This window comes from Phalacrocorax aristotelis, chromosome 6 (genome assembly GCF_949628215.1).
Source record: "Phalacrocorax aristotelis chromosome 6, bGulAri2.1, whole genome shotgun sequence".
Taxonomy (NCBI): domain Eukaryota; kingdom Metazoa; phylum Chordata; class Aves; order Suliformes; family Phalacrocoracidae; genus Phalacrocorax; species Phalacrocorax aristotelis.
The window spans coordinates 12,969,220-12,986,472 of record NC_134281.1 but is presented as its reverse complement, the minus strand read 5'-3'; positions in this window follow the sequence as shown (position 1 = coordinate 12,986,472).

Sequence of the window (17,253 nt, the reverse complement as noted above, 5' to 3'; positions counted from 1 at the left end):
TGATCTGTGGGTCTCCTGTAGTCACCTGTGATGCTGTCAGCCTGCAAGTTATCTGTCAGATGGAGTTTACTCCAGGGATAGTGACCAGTCTGACACTCAGACAGAGGGAGGGCTGAGGAGGAAAACTGTAAGGACACTAGCTCAAGGAAGCAAGTGAGAATTTACCATGCCTGGACCAAGGCATTTGTGTTTTCTTTTGCACTTGGCTGTCATGTATTTCCTTCAGTGTGGGACTCATGCTGGATGCTTCACATTCCAGCCCAGCTGATGGTGCTGAGCCAAACTTCATATGGCACCTTGGGATGGGGGATGGTGCTGTCTAAACCCCAGGATGGTTTTGCAGTGCAAGGGTTGGCCTTTTCCATCTGCAGACCCAACTTAACAATTTTAGGAGATATGAGGTATAAGGCACGGATGGTAGGGTTGTCCCCGAACCCCCAACATAGTCCACAGTTGCTACTATAAAGGCAAGGCATGTGGTAACCTCAGTGATACCTCCATAAGGAAGTGACCCAGCACAGTCTGATGGTACCCATTTCACCAGGTTGCCCAGGTATCCTGCCAAAACTCAATCTAGCTTAGACCCCTCTCCACAAGAGGGAACATTATAGATGTGTTGTCATCTCCTGGGTGTGAACCACACATCATTCTCTCTTTTCCTTGTTTTTTCAATGTTTATGATGTCTGTTTTGCAGCCCTGTGCTATCTGGACACTTGGGACATGACACCTTTGATCATAAGGGTTGACTCTATCTCAAAATAACCTGTTATGAAGTCTCTTATTTGGAGCTGGAAGTGAAAAAAGGATAATTGAGACACAGCCCAGAATTTCCTGAAAGTGTTTGCATCCTGGCTTTTTGTTCAATGAGCTAAAAAGGAAGCCCAGGTTTTTGTTTTGAATGCATTATGCTGTAGTCAATTTTATTTTTGTCTTACCTCTGTCAACAAAGCTTAGTACAAACGATCCCAGTTGCCTGCTGAAAATGACAGGAAGGGAAAGGGGTGTGGGAACACACAGTGATATGGACATAATGGAGTGGAGAATGGTACTAAGAAATTTCACCTTTCACTGTGGGGAGGGAGAAGGAGGGGAACACTGCTCCACAAGCAGAGGATGTGCCTGTTTTCACTATATGCAAATACATGACATGCTTTTGGCGACAGGAAAACTAAACATTTTCCCCAAGTTTGGATTACACTAGAAGTATACATCACACTTCTTCAGAAATGCGTGCACTGACGTAGTTCGACACATATGCAGATATTCCGTTGGTAATCATTTAGTGTACTAGACCTTGCATTAAAATCCTGGCAGAGGCCACAGGCAAAAATGAATTTGCTTTACTTGCCATAGTCATTAGTCCATACCAATTTTGGCTGAGAGTACAAGTGAAAATGAATCTACAGTTGTCCCGCTCATCATTTCTCCATACCAGCAAACTGTTGTGCCATTTGGAGGAATTTATTGTGATTGGTATCCATTTCTTCAAAACTACCCAGAGGAGGAGCAGCAAGGGATGTTGTGGATCAGATATATGAGGGTATTGGATGGGCTGAGATACCTACACATGCTCTTGAAGTGGGACACAACCACAAGTGGCTCCATGAAAAATGAAAGTTGGCCAGAAGAGAGTGGAGGTTTAGTAACAGTGATGGAAGAAGGACAACAACATAGTGTTGCAGAAGGTGTCAGTGCATGAGGAAGCATTGGTCAGCACTTTGGGGAAAAAGCATATGCAGCATCTGGTTTTGCTGTGCATGCTTCGGGGCTGCACATTCTTCGATTTTAATGAGCCTCTTACCCACCTGCTGAACAGTCACCTTATGTCACCTGAATCTGTCATGTGTGGTGTTGGTTTTTACACATGCAGAGCACTGAAGCAGCACATCCATGGTGAGGCAGAGTCCTGGATCATATGGCCTGGCTGCAGGATGCCCTTTTGCAAATGGCAGAGGAAATCAGCCCTCAAAACCAACCCCATTCCAAGCCTGCTGTTCACTTGGCTACAATGTTTGCCATTGCTTGGCTGTAGATTACAGGTTCAGCAGCATGCTAAACAGCCAACATTATGTTTCTGCCAAGGAACAAGGCTCCCGACTACTGAAAACTCCCAGGGGCCCACTGGAGCTGTTGCTAAGCACAAGGGAAACCTGGTTAGCGAAGTCAACTCCATGCTTTTCTGAGTGTGCCTCAAATTTTCTGCTCCACCAGTCCCTCTGCTTTTGGACACCATCCTCATGATGCAGAAGGCACTTTCTAGCAGGCACGAGGATGCCAGGCCAAGTCTACCTCAGCAAACAATGGCCTTTATGAAGTGCTGCTGCTTTTGAATGCTGTGGAGCACATCTCTGTAATGATTTTAAGAAACTGGGTCAAAGTTTCTCCTCTTCCTGCTGTCAGCTAGGTAGAGACTCAGCGAAATACTGGACAATCAAATCACATCAGATGCGTAGCCTGAATCAGCCCCTGCTGACTTAAGAATCCCAGATATATTGTACATAAGATCTTCACAAACCACACAACAACATGTTGGGGAAAGGCACATCCTAGTCAAAAAGGGCTGGGATTTGTGTTGTTGTTCTGCATGACTTTTGCAATATCACACAGTGCAGAAAAGGCATCAAAAGCAGCCTCTGAAGGGATAACTGTGCATAAACCTGTCAGGAAAATTAAAGGGCTGTAGACCCCTGCACCAATATATAAGCCATGGTAGTTGTATTATGGAAGGCCCTAAATTATGGCATCCTTTTTAGCTACTTTCTGTTTCTGGACTGCATCTGGCCCTGCTTTATTTAAACTGTTATATATGGATGTGTTGTTTAAGGAACAGGATTTATGGAGGAAAACTGGCAGTGTTTTGAGCCTTGCTTTCCAGGCAGTGTTCTGTGTTTCCTTAATCACTGAGGGCTGATGTGACTGTCCATAAAAGACAGGGTTTGTTTCTGTCGTAGCTTTGCTGTTATAAAACTAACCAAAAATATGTTCAGGCTGCAATCCAAGGCCATAGTGAGCTCTCTCTCAGACAGAAATACACAGTGAGTTACACCATCCCCTGAGTGTCTTTGGTGACATCTCTGGAAGATAAGAAATCCTCAGAGAGTACCAGAATCATGGTCATAGTTAATTAAAGCTCGTCGGGAGAAAGTCTTGATTTTCTAGAGGAGTCTTGAAAATTTTCCAGGTACATGTGACCAGGAGCAGTTTCAACTTCATTCTCATGCAAACTCAACTAGAAATGATTACAGCCAAATAATAGCATTAAAGTGGAAGGAAATTACTGCATTGATTGCTTGACCTGAAGAACAATAATGGTCCTCATCTATTGCAACTGATTTTCCATAACATTAGTGTTACACAGAAAAGTTCAGATTAAAACCAGGAAGATGAAAGTAAGACTGAGAATTAGCACACTACCATGGTGAGGGCTCCAGTCCCTTTGCACAAGAGCAATCTGTGTGAGCAAGGGTGGTCATGTCTTTGCAAGAGGCAGAAATATTATCTACATCCCCCAGATCTGTGTGTGTTCCGTGGAGAGACTTTCAGGCCAATTTCTGGGACAGGACTGATGAACGGATCTCTTAAAAGGAAGCCATCCTCCAGCTGTGAAAGATGTTGCAGAAAAGAATCAAAACCATCTTTCTGTCCCTCCAGAAAAATAACAGTAATCACCTCAGGTTTTGTTCCTGGAAAACAGACATTTCTGAGGGAATTGTTTTGCATAGATACTGTTCTGTGCAAGCTTTTGGTTTGCATTTTGTTGTGACCTGCTTAGATGTAATCCCCTGTGACGTGTCCCATGGTGTTATTCCCAGATTAGTCTAGACCCATTTTCAGAGAAGTGTGCCCCAACCTGAAGGGACCTAAAGGAAAGCGTGAGAGAGAATTCAGCTCCCAACGGAAAAGTTACTATTGCTATTTATTTTTCCGTATTCTTCAGTGAGTGGTGGTGATTCTAACACCCAGAGTCCCAGCAGCTGGCACAGAGATACAAGGCTTTAAACTGGAGAGAAACCCCTCTGAACTCAAAAAAGCAAAACCTGTGGAAGAAAATGGAGAGCAGGAAGCAGAACCTGTGCGGAAGGGTGCTGAGAGTGTTTCAGAGGGAGAAGGAACCGATGCAAACTCAGGCTTCACAGAGGGCTCCAGCGAAGGGCCAGTGTACCAGTATAAACCAGGTAAATCCTGTTTCAGACCCTTGCAAGCTCACTTGTTTTTCTGCCACCCTCCAATACTGCGCTTGGTTTTCCCTCCTGTCTCCTGTATCCTTAGAGGAAATTGTGTAAATGGCCAGTTTTAGCCTCATAGCTGCTTAGAAATTACTACTAAGCAACAGCGCTGCTCATTTGTATGAGTGAAGGGTAGGGGAGTTTTGGTCACATCCCAAAGTCTAAGCAGGACTGCTTGATGCCCTGAAGGGAAACAAATTGTTGATTAAAATCCAGTTCCTGTTTGGCAGGCAGGAACTCCAAACACGATGATAAGGACAACTCCTGGGTGGCAGTCTCAGCCAAGGAAAGATTACTCCAAAAAAGACTTTTTTTTAATCCCTAGAAAAGATATTGGCAGGCCACTCACAGGATAGCTCTGCCACATGTGTTGGATGTAAGATCTTTACCCTGGGGAGACCTGACCTGTGTTGAAGATGAGATTTAGCCAAGGACCAGTGTCACACCAGTAGCTGAACTGGGCTCCTCAGGAGACCAGTTCAGAGCAGAGAAATCAGCTACCCAGTACAATCTTCCAGCATACAGCTCTTCCCCCGCTTAAACTCCCCTCTTCAGTTCATCATCTGTAACGTTCCTTATCTAATGAGGAGTTAGAGGATAAATACATTGAAGAAGTCCATCAGTGCGGGGTTATCTGAGCGTGCCTGCTGCAGATGCCCCACAGTCCAGGCAGAGCATGCATTGTCAGGGAATTAGCCTCTAGCTTTCCCACTTTTGTACCCACAAGCATGGGTTGATCGTAACCACCATCAGACGGTACACTGCAGTATAGCAGCAGCATATGCTCCGTGGGAAAGTCCTTTGCTGTGCCCCACAGCTGCAGTCATCTGAAACTGCTTTTCATATATGGGTTGTGGCTCTGCTGAGAAAACATGCTCTGTCTATAGGTTTGTACATCTGCTGGGAATCTAGGGGAATATGTTTCAAATCAGAAAGGTTTCAAGGGGCTCCAAGGTATACAGGCTTCCAGTCCCTGCATGCACACTTACACCCATATCCTTGCTTGGGAGGGCAGTGGGGACAGGCAACTACTGCAGTTCTCAGAAGCTGTTTGTGTTGTGCTGCCTCATGCCATATCTGCTCTTGCTTGCCACAAAGAAAGGGTGGGTATTCATAACTGTACTGGCATGCAGGTCTTGAAGAAATCATATTAATAACAGGTTCCTGAACTTTGGGTAAATAATTTTTACTGCTACTGTGGGTTTTTTTCTCCCTTTTTAAAGTCCTTGTCTGCAGTGCTGTGAGGATGGGCAGATTGCAGGGGTGGGTCCTGACAGCTGGCATGCTTCAGGTCTCATGTGGCAACTGCACGCCTCGAGTCCCTGTCTGCCACACAGACACCTTCCTTCTCGTTCTCTCTGCCACTGACTCTTGCTCGAGCTGTTATTTGTGTTTTTAGTGCACAGCTGGTCGGTTTTGAACAGAGGGGTGGGAGGAGAGAATGGAAGGGGCAGTGTAGCCATAGAGCTGGCAGTCCATCAATTCTCCAGGATGCATGGCCCAAGTGAAAACAGGGGAATTAATAAGACATGCAATGTCGAGAGCTACTCTTTTTTTATCTGAGCACTGTTCATCGCGGGAAGCATCTTCTCCTCAGCCTCTCGTGGGAAGCTCATAGCACAAAGCCTGCAGTCAAAAGGTTTTGTTCTCCTGCCTTGCCAGCATGACAAGGCCACGTGTTTTGGGATGAATGCAACTGGATTGCAGAGCCCTAAAGAGAATACGTGTGACTTTGGGAACTGACTGGTGCTTTTGTCATACAAATATAACACACGGTGGGTGGGGATGTCTTGAATTTGCAGCAGTGGGTTGACTGACCCATGTCCGTGTCTCTTTCACCCACCTCCTTGAGAACTCTTCCATGAAGGGTGCAGCAAAGAGATACTTGCATCTAAACGTGAGTACCCAGAATTCTCTTCTTGTGCTGGGGCATGTTCAGCTTCTGGAAAATGAAGGGTTTTTTCTACAGATAAAATAAATATCATAAGACTTCATTGACCAGTAACACACTGTGAATTACAAGACAGCTGTATCCTCAGGGTGGCCTATAAGCTGAAATATGCTTCCATAAAATGCTCATCCTTTACATCCTTTACAATTAAAGCACAAAATGGTACGAGCCAGATGACAATTTGTGAACACACACACACACACACAAATGCTTAATGACTTGTTACTGAAACAAATAAAAAACAGAAAAGGCAAGCAAGCCCCCCCGAAAATAATTAAAATCAACACTTTTTTTTCTGTTTCAAGTTTTCTTGACAGCATGAATCCCCCTTTATAGTGCCCTCCCTCTTCTGTGCTGAGCTCCTAGGAACCCTGGCTGACCCTTGTGTGCCAGCACCTCTCTCAGAGGTGCTGTGAAGATGTTGCATTTGTGTGGGGTCCTGAGCTACTGCCCACAAAAGTCAGGGACAAACCTGGTAGTGGAGGAACACATTACACAGTTGAGGGGCCACTGGATTCCATGCCAGAGCACATAAACAGCAATTCATGAGTCAACAAGGATGTTCTCCAAGCCCATAAAAGCCTGAAGTGCTCTCAGTATCATCCCCATGCAGCTGGAGAGGCTCTTGACCTGGGTGAGACCTTCAGTGTGGAATGGAACAGAAATGCAGAAGTTTCAGCCCTCATCTGCAGTGACAGCTCAGGAAGAAAGACACCACTGGGAGAGAAAGAGAGAAGCAAGGGAGAAAGAAAAGTCAAAAGGGTAGAAGTGGAAGGGAAGCAACCTGGGACTTCTTTAATGAGACTGAACATTGATAATACTAACCACTCTGGCTGTGAAAGGCTGACAGTGAACAATCAGAGAAGTTGATACTCACTGCCCATAATGCAGTTGACAAACATGGCCACCAATCCTGGTGCTCAGTCCCTTCATATACCAAGGAGTAATGGTACCTCCGAGCCTGAATTGCTTGTCTGTGCAGCTTCTGCACAGGAAAACATCACCCCATCTCTCCATGTTCCCACACCACTTCTGACAATGCATCAGCACATACAGGTCTTGTGTACTTTGTTCCATGCAATGATCGTGGGGCAGAAGACCTTGAGAAAAAAAAAAGCACATGGGAAAATTTTCCATCATCTGTATCCTTATGTAATGGTTGCTTGCAATGATGGGTAATTGAGGTCCATCCTCCACTCCCCACCCCTGGCAGACAGGAGATTGATGTCTGTGTTTGAGTTTGCTGTTCCTTCCGTACTCCCCCACGCATCTCAGTAACTCTCCTTACTTTTATACTAAAGTGTTGGCAAATACATATATATTCCCTGTCACCAGGAAGCCGTGTCCATTCGGTTCTGTTTGCAAACACTGCTCTCTCCTCCTTGCCCCTTGAAATACACCGTTTTCGCAAGCCGTGGGGGAGGAGCTGGAAGTCACAACTCATAAATTCCCATCATGTCAAGCAAATGTTTTCACATCATTCAAAAAGAAAATCTGCTTCCCCGAAATAAATAACAGGATGTAAAGAGAGTCCCTGGGTAAGACAATGGGGACACTTGTAAATCACTGGGCATTGGAAATCAGGCCAGGGGATTTGGAAACCGTGGATCTGTTCTTAAAGGAGGCAACACAGAGAAGTTTATGCACATGAGAAGGACAACACTATTCTGCCTTTTCCACTCTCAGCAGCTAAAATCTTTATTGAAAATGTATGTGTGGCCAGAGAGAAGACTTATGGTGTAAAATTGAGGATTCAGTGCAAGGTGAAGAATGAGAGGGTTTGGAGGCACATGGCTTTGGAGAGACACAGAGGGTCTTGAGGGAGAGCTGGCATGAACAGCTGCTTCCCATGTGCCAGGTTTAGTGCATGGACTGGCGAGTGTGTGACTAACATGGTCATGAGAAGGAAAGAAGTCATTGCAGGGACATGCAATTAAAAAATGAAGGAGTTTTGCCCATCACCATAGATAGTACCTCTCTGTCGTGGTTTAACCCAGCAGGCAGCTAAAGACCACACAGTCGTTCTCTCACACCCTTGCAGTTGGGTGTGGGAGAGAACTGGAAAAAAGGTGAAACTCATGGGTTGAGATAAAGATAATTTAATAAGACAGAAAAGGAAGGGAAAATAATAATAATGATAAAAGAATATACAAAACAATTGCTCACCACCCCTGACCAATGCCCAGCCAGTTCCTGAGCAGTGGGCGTGCACCCCCGGGCCAGCTCCACCAGTTTTTTGTTCAGCATGACATCATATGGTATGGAATATCTCTTTGGCCAGTTTGGGTCAACTGTCCTGGCTGTGTCCCCTCCCAGCTTCTTGTGCACCTCCAGACTCCTCGCTGGCAGGGCAGTATGAGAAGGAGAAAAGGCCTTGAGTCTGTGTAAGCACTGCTCAGCAACAGCAAAAACATCTCTGTATTATCAACACTGTTTCCAGCACAAACCCAAAACATAGCCCCATACTAGCTACTATGAAAAGGATTTACTCTAGCCCAGCCAAAGCCACCACAATCTCCCAGATATGGTCATATCTTTCTCATCATCTTTACAACTGCTTCGTACACTCCTGCTCTTACCTCATCTCCTTCAGCCCTTTGTAATCTAGATGAGGTGATGGTAGCATTAAAAATATGGCTGTTTTCTCACCATGTGGGGAGACACTGGCCAGCCATGTAGGTTTACCATGACACAGTGGCATTGTGCAAGGAAGGCTACAGTAAACCCAGTCACTGAGAGGAAGAGAAGGGGTAAGAGGTGATTAGCAGATTCCAGAGGGAACTGTGATGGTCATCTGGGCTTGGTAGTTGGTAGCAATGAGAACTGGGAGCTCTGTAAGCCTCAACCAGATCTAGTTATATTTTACAAGAGTGGATAAAAGCCTTATAAGGTGGGCTGGGCATTTCTCTGTGAAGAGGCCTTGAATCCACTTCCATTCGTTCTTTCTCCCTCCTCTTCTACTGCAGCAGTTAAAAGAGGACCCTGGATAGAAAACTGTGTGTTACAAAGCAACCTCTGTGTATTGCATAAAGCAATCAGCCAGCAGCTTCCCTTTGTGAGGAGGAAACTGGGTTTTTTCTTTTTCTCCCACATGTAATCATCCCTTTCAGTGCTTTCTTTTCCATTTTGAGCGGTCCCCTTCCTTGTCTCCCAAAGCAGTGTGTGCATCACAGAAGGCACAAGTAATGGAGAAGGAAGGGTGAAAGTCCTGGGTTTCCACCGAGGACCCGGAGAGCAGGGTGGCAGGGCTGGCCTGCTCCACTTCATTGTACTTTACACTGAAGGAGTTAAGGCCCATCCTTAAGTACCCCTTTGCTTTAGCAGGAAAAATGTCAGTGTCAATTTGTCTTGAGCTGGGAATTAGAGATAGGTGCATCTCCTGAGCAGTGTTTCTGCCAGGGTGAGCTGTGAGCATGCTATTTCTCTGTTTGCTTTAATGTTGGGACTTGGCAGTGGGGAACTGGGGAGGAGGAGAGGAAAATGTTCTAATTTTCAAGCACACTTGGGGAGTGTGGTGGAAAAAGGACAGTTTTCTCCTTCATTGAGAAGTTTGGTGATGGAGGGCTGACTGTCCTCGTTGCCTAAATGTATATGGTGCCCTGAGGGAGCGTCTGGTTTTCATTAGATAGTGTCTTGTGGGGAGTTCTTGATTCTGGGCTACACGACTATGAAAGGAGAGTGTGTGACTCCTTCCCTCCCCTGTGAACCATGAATGAATAGCACCTCTGCCCAGGCAGGAGAGAGCGGCCCTCAGGCCAGCTGGGAATGCGCATTTATTAAAAAGCAATGAAGTAGCAAAGATAACAGAAGACAGAAAGGATTTCTCAGTTTTGTTTTGCTATTTCAATTCTTCCACTTGCCCCCCTTAAAATGGAGGAATATTGCATATCCATTGGGAAGGTTCCCAGAGCAGCAGGTCTGGGATCATCGAGTCCAACTGCTAACCTGTCACTGCCAAGTCCACCACTAAACCATATCCTCAAGCACCACGTCTACCCTTCTTTTAAATACCTCCAGGGTTGGAGTCTCAACCACCTCCCTGGGCAGCCTGTTCCAATGATTGACAACCCTTTCGGTGAAGAAGTTTTTCCTAATATCCAACATAAACTTCCCCTAGTGCAGCTTGAGGCCATTTCCTCTCGTCCTATCGCTTGTTACTAGGGAGAAGAGACTCACCCGCACCTCACTACCACCTCCTTTCACGTAGTTGTACAGAGCAATACGGTCTCCCCTCAGCCTCCTCTTCTCCAGACTAAACAACCCCAGCTCCCTCAGCCGCTCCTCGTAAGACTTGTTCTCTAGACCCTTCACCAACTTTGTTGCCCTTCTCTGGACACGCTCCAGCACCTCAATGTCTTTCTTGTAGTGAGGGGCCCAAAACTGAACAAAATATTTGAGGTGCGGCCTCACCAGTGCTGAGTACAGGGGCACGATCACCTCCCTGCTCCTGCTGGCCACACTATTCCCAATACATGCCGGGATGCCATTGGCCTTCTTGGCCACCTGATCACACTGCCCGCTCATGTTCAGGCAGCTGTCAACCAACACCCCCAGGTCCTTTTCCTCCAGGCAGCTCTCCAGCCACTCCCATGGGGTCCCAGAGAGGGAACCCCACATCTCCCACTCCCATATTCAGCCTCTGCTCTGGTACAGGGGGAGACCTGCTGCTCTGAGGCTGAGGGTCCTGCAAACAACAGCAAGGAAAAATCACCAGCAGGGATGCAATCTTCAGCCTCATTCAAGCCACTCACAGATCTAAAAAGAACCACGTCCTAGACTGGCAGATGATGTCCCTAGGAGTGGCCATTGGAAACTCTGCTTGGGACTTGGAAAAATCAAGCCCTGATTTTTCCATGCCTTATGCCATCAACAGAGTTGGTGCAATCAGGAAGATAACAGGATCACTTACCTTTGGACTCTGTGGAGCTGAGGTGATACGTAAACACTTTACTGGGAATAGGGGGTAAATGCAAATTAGAAATAAGCAGGAATTAGCACATGCAGTTAGATGCCATTTTTAAGAAGGTCATGTTATTAATTAAGATGGTGTTTCAGTAGTGATTTAGCTATGTGTTGATAAACAAGCCTGCGTTTGTAGACCTAGAGACACCATTTCAACACTGTCCCTTCTTACACAAAGAGTTCAAGCTTGCAAGGAAGACAGGGGAATGAAGGACGAGAAAGGGCACTCTCCCATACACATACACCTTTTTTTTATTTCTGTAGTAAACAAAGATTTCCTCTGTATGGCTTTGTATCTGTGTATGTTCCTACCAGATGCATTCACCTTGAGGAATTTTTGCACAGAGTAGCACTGCCACTCATTAGCCGAGTGGGTGAGCTGAGGAGTTATCTCTCCAGGGACACCCTGAAGTAGGACAGACTCTAAAGTGAAGTTCCCCTCTTTTTGAGGATTTTTGCAAGTGCTAGTTAAACACCTGACGGCCTGGCTGACTCTCCTGGATAGAGACTGCAGAGCAGATACTGCAGCTGAAGCATTGTTAATTCATCAGCAAGGAAGAACCTAATTGTTTGTTGCTCTGGCGACTGTCATGATGACTATGCAAATACATTTTTCCCTCCCTCTCCCCAAGTTCTGTGCCCTTTGACAGTCTTTAAGGACTTTCCTTATTTAAGTTCAGCTGCTCTTCATTTGCATGAGTCATCGCACTGGATGACAAGGCGAGAGAAAAAGAGTGTGAGAGCACAAATGGATAGGCAAAAAAGGAGGCCTCAGTCCTCTGAAAGATGCTTGTCTCTGAACCACGCACCAAGACCCTTCTTAAGAGATATACTGCAGATGAGATGCTGCCCAGTAATTTCCCTTGACATGTCTCTCAGGCTGCTATAAGATGCATGAGAGCTCAGTGGGCTTTCCACAAAGGTGCAGGTATCTGCTTACAGATTTAAATCTTTTCACGGTGAACTCTGCACACCAGGGGAACCAAGTACTCCCCATCTTTTCCAGGAGAGGAACAAGGGGCCACCAAATGATGTGAGCACTCAGCAGACACAGAGCAAGCACACAGGTGTTGTTCTCAACCCAGTGTGTGGATAAGCTGTGGAAATCCTTCCAACAGGAAATTCTGAATACTGAAAGTTTGTGTACATTTAGGGAGGGAATGAGCATGTTCATGGAAGAGGATATGATAAGCCACCTGGCTTATCAACTAGGAAGACATTGCGTCTCTGGCTGAATATATCCCAGAACCAAGAAGAGTTGGAGGAAGGAAGAATAATTGGATCTGTATCACTGTACTCCTGCTCGACTCCTGTGTTAATCTCTAGGTTCTCCTTGAATGCCGGGAGTGGTAAGTAAGCCCAGCACCAGGGAGAAGTGCTCACCACTTGCAGGATAGAGCTCAAAACTGAAAATGCCTCAAGCCTGGGCTAGTTAGCCCTGGGGTTCTTCTGTTTCAGGAAATCCAAGTTTTGAGTCTTCTGAATGAACAGAGGTATTTGCAAATAGCCAGAGCCTTTATGTGATAAATACTACCTCAAATTAGTTGTCCAGATTAAAGAAGACATAGACAGATAGTTGATATTACCTCTGAATATAACAGGCAGAGCTGGAATCATTAAAATAAATGTCCTCCCAAGATTCCAGCTTTATTTATTATTATCGTTATAGGTATTATTACAGTGTCTAAATGTATCCTGGGCTCCAGGGTACCAACAGAGAATGATAACCCTGCCAAAATGGCCATCCATACTACTGGCTGGAAACAGATAGGGTGGAGAGGAGCTGCAGCGAGCAATGAGCAATGAGAGCAGGCTGCAAGAGACCTCCTAATGCCAGTGCTAAAATAAGCACTGTTTTCCCCAGCTGGACATGAGTCACAGGTTGTACCTGCCAGCATTCTGAACACGATTCAATGGGAACTGCAGTGTCCTCCACTTTAGGAGGATGTCCTGGTGCCCATTGATTTCTACCAGTATGTGCAACCTTTTAATGCAGGGAAGAAGTAAAAACTGTGCAGCCTAGCATGTCTTGATGCATAAAGACATCTAAAACCAGACTCCCAGTTAAAGATTTGCCCACTCTTGCTCTCTGTGGGGCCTTCTCCTCTGTCAGAGCATTAATGCAAAATAAAAGGGGAAGGGATAGTGTGGGGAGTCTCACAACCCCCATCCGTCTTCTCTGCAACAAACAGCGAGGCAGGTGCTACAGAAAAAGATGCTTTCCAATTTAGTCGCAATAATGTTGTGTCAATCACCAAAATGCTAAACTGTATGTAATGATTGGTGTATGAAAAACATGTATCCTTTATAAGGTGTACTTGTGTACCTACTTCATAATATGCATTTCTATTGATCTATATACATAATTATGATAGTGTAAAACACTTAAACATATGCCTGCAATCTTATTAAAACAAAGAAACTGACTTGAAAATAGAGCTAATTCAACCTGGAACCTGTGGAGAGGAAAAGAACAGAGTCCCCCCTCCCAGTCCCTTTAATTGTGCTTAAAAGATCAAAAATTCCCCAAAATACTAAAAGATAAGTAGAAAAATATGGCAAAATGAGAATAATTTTTTTATACCAGATTATTTGTTCACTCTTTTCCAGGAAGCATTGGCTGATATTAAAGCATATCTGACAGTGTCTGAAAAATTCTGCTAAGCTTTCACCTTAATCCCTGAGATTCTACTGGATCATCTGTCTTCTACAGTGCCCCTGCTTTATTATTAAGACTGTCACAATTACAGGGCTGGCTGCAGACTTCCCCAGGGTTTTTCTGAGCAGATCCCTCCCAGCATACTCTGGACATATTTGTCTCTTTCCCCAAGGTGCCACTACCTGGTTCTCCCTCTCTCACTCCTACAATGCCCTCTAATTTTGCCATACTTGCCCATTCAGGGCACTTTAGCATGAGGAATGGGCATTGACTGAGAAGGAGGCTGAATGAATAAGATGGTCTAAGCATGTTCTCTGTCAAGCCTAGATGCTGGCCATTCCTATCAGTTACTTGGATATGCTAAGCTACCCTTGAGATGCTGTCCTCCAAAGGCTTGGTTTTGGTCTGTCTTTCTTAGCCATCTTTTTACCTCACCCTCAATCTGATGGTCTTTTAAGATAGCCACACCTCTGGCCCTATTTGCTGCTAGGTCCAGGCATCTGGCAAGCTGAGCATAGACATCAAAGTAAAGGGCTTTTTTATCATCTCTTCAACTCCTGCAAAGAAAGGTCTTTTTGGGTTCACAGCTTGCTTCCTAGGTGCAATTCCAAACAGTCCTTGCTTAGCTAATGTAGTGTGTGCATATAGCTAATATTAAATACACAGTCAAGTTACACACATCACAAATCCTCCCCCCCACAATGGAATTTTGGGGAGTGAAGTTTCAGTGAACTTCAGGAGGGATTTCAATTGAATGCTGAGTTTCAACCAACAGGTATTTCAGGGAAAATTGGTGGGAGTTCTGCCTTTCCAGCCACTGGCCTTGCTTGGAGGTGCTAGTGAGTTTATTACTAATTTAAACATTGTTCTCCCAGCTTGCAAGAGAGTTAAATATTGAACACCACTCCCACGCCTTCCAGTGCGCCACCTATGGTTTCAGGTCATCAGGGAAGTACCTTCTTAATGCACTGTTAATTATCCATTTTCTAGGTATTTACAACAGGTTTAAAATTATCTCAAGGCCTGATCCAAGATAGTCATAAGCACAATGGGCTTTGAATTAATGCCCTTCTACTGAAGGTGCAGCTATTGGCTGTGCCTTTTCTTTGTAACCAGAAGGAGCAATTAGGAAACCTTCATGCTGCACTATATCTTACTTTACTGCCAGTTGCCCGCTTGTAGCCATTACGCAGAGAAAAGCAATGGGGGAAACAGCTAAATAAGAACCTTCTTTAACTGTATTTTTTATCTTGATTCATCTTAGTATTTATAAATTTCACAAGTGCTTTTTATTAAAATAAGAAGGCTAATGAAAGATGTCTGAGTGGGTCAATTAACCCAAGTCTGAACAGGTCATTAGAAACAATGGAGAATTATATAGGCAGTCACACCCAACAAGCAGGGAAACTGGCTAAATGAGTCAGACAAGGAGATTGATCATTTTAAAACAAATATGATTTGCTTGATTTGTTTTCTTCTGCCTCTCTAATAGTAAAATTGCTTTGAAGACAAATAGTAGACCCTGTTCATGATCTTACATTTACAATAGTCATTGTCTTATAATCCTTAGACTGGACTGTGTGATTTCAGTGTGTGTGCAAATAACATGAGAAAACTTCATTACCCTGAGCTGATATTTTGGGGAAAACACTGCTCATGTTCAGCACAGTCAGAGAGGTATCAATTGCCCCTTGCACTTCCGAGCTACTAATTTGACTGGATATGCTCCTCTCCTAATTTAGACCACCACAGCGGCTGGTCTAGGCTGCAAGGTCTTTCCAATGGGTCTTCACACTACCCAGAGACTCTGTAGTATTGCAGACTTCTTTTTCTACACCTGTCCTTTATGATCTCTTTAACCACAAGAGGAAACTTCTCCGTATTAGAGTTCAGTCTGTGGCTGCCAGCAAATCCCACAGCAATTAAGACCACTCCAAGGCTTGCTGAGTCCATCTACAAGTGCCAGATGGGTCTCTTCTTCTACTCACCTTCTTCCCTATCACCATGAAGGAGCTTGAACATTAAAAAAAGGAACCCGTAATAAAACTGCTGGCTGTACAAGGGTTTCTCTCCTTGGAGAGGGAAACCTGTGGCAGATGCTAGTCATGTCATGCAAGGTGCTGTTGGAAGATGGTGACAAGGATAACAGGGTTGTGGAGACTTTCTGTTGGGTTGTCCTCAAGTCAGGAATGCTTACTTACCCACATGTGAGCCTGCAGGCACCCCAGGCCTATCCAGAGCCTTCCTCCTCAAATCCTCTTGGCTTATTAGCATGCCACAGGGTACATTCAGATCTGCTGTCTGCGTGCTGCCAGCAAGATGGCTGTGCAAACAGGACACTGGCAGGAGGCAAAATGCATACTGCTTTCAGCCTTTGTAAAGGCTGCTCTTTCAGGAAGCAGCAGTCAGCCCGCAGGAACCCTTGGAGAACAGAGCAGAACAGATATGACAAGGGAAAAATTTGGGGAGGCAAGTCTGAAACAACAGTTTATTTTTTTTAATCTACCTTTCATGGCTTACCAAGGGAAAGCAAAGAGCCTATCAAGGACACACAACCAGCCTCTCTCTCTCTTTCACTGTCAAATTTGTTGCCTCGTTTGGGGTTTAGAAACAAATGATTTTTTTTTCTTCTAAATGAATTAAGCTATCTGGGGATGGATGATGGATTCAGGAGATACAGGGTAGGTTACGAGCATGCTCTGTTGCTTCCCTGTGGGACACCTCTACTCATGAATCTGCAGACATTGACCCAATTACTAAGCCAGCACCTGGACACAAACTCCCTGTGACTATGTCTCCAACTTGCTGTATTCACTGTATTTGTTCAGGGACACTTGCATTATAGTGCCTTTTTATGCTAAGTTGGCATATGTAAGTGAACTCCATTTTCTGAGCAATTCACTTCATCCTTTGAGATGTCCTTGTTTTTCTTTTACTCATTTGAAGCAGGCCCCCTCCTTTCCCTCCTCCTCCCAGCGTCTCCCAGGATGACCTGCTAATTTAAATGAAAAGAGATTGCAGCAACATTCTCTTTGTCACTGTAAACTTGGGAAGGCTTTCCCCCTTCACTGAAGACAAAAATTCAGGACAAAAAGCCTTATTTACTCATCCTGTCCTTCCCTCTCACCATAGGCTTATCCCTCAGTGCCAGGATGTTTTCTCAGTCTAGTTTTAAGTGTCCTTTTTTCTTCTTTCTGTGGAGTGATGCATCTCCAGTTTCACAGACCTGTTATGTAGTATTTTCATATATTCAGGCTAAATTTTCCTTTGAGTTAGTGTCCATGGTCTTAAATTAGGCTTCTCATTAATTTGCTCTGTAAAATTATACTCATTGTTTGAATTTGATGAAGCTTTCTTGTATTGGATCCACTTGTGGAAATAAACATAGAGCATAGGGTAACAATTGTTTATGGTGGGAGCAAAAGGTTTTAGCCCAAGGTCTACAAAGCTATTT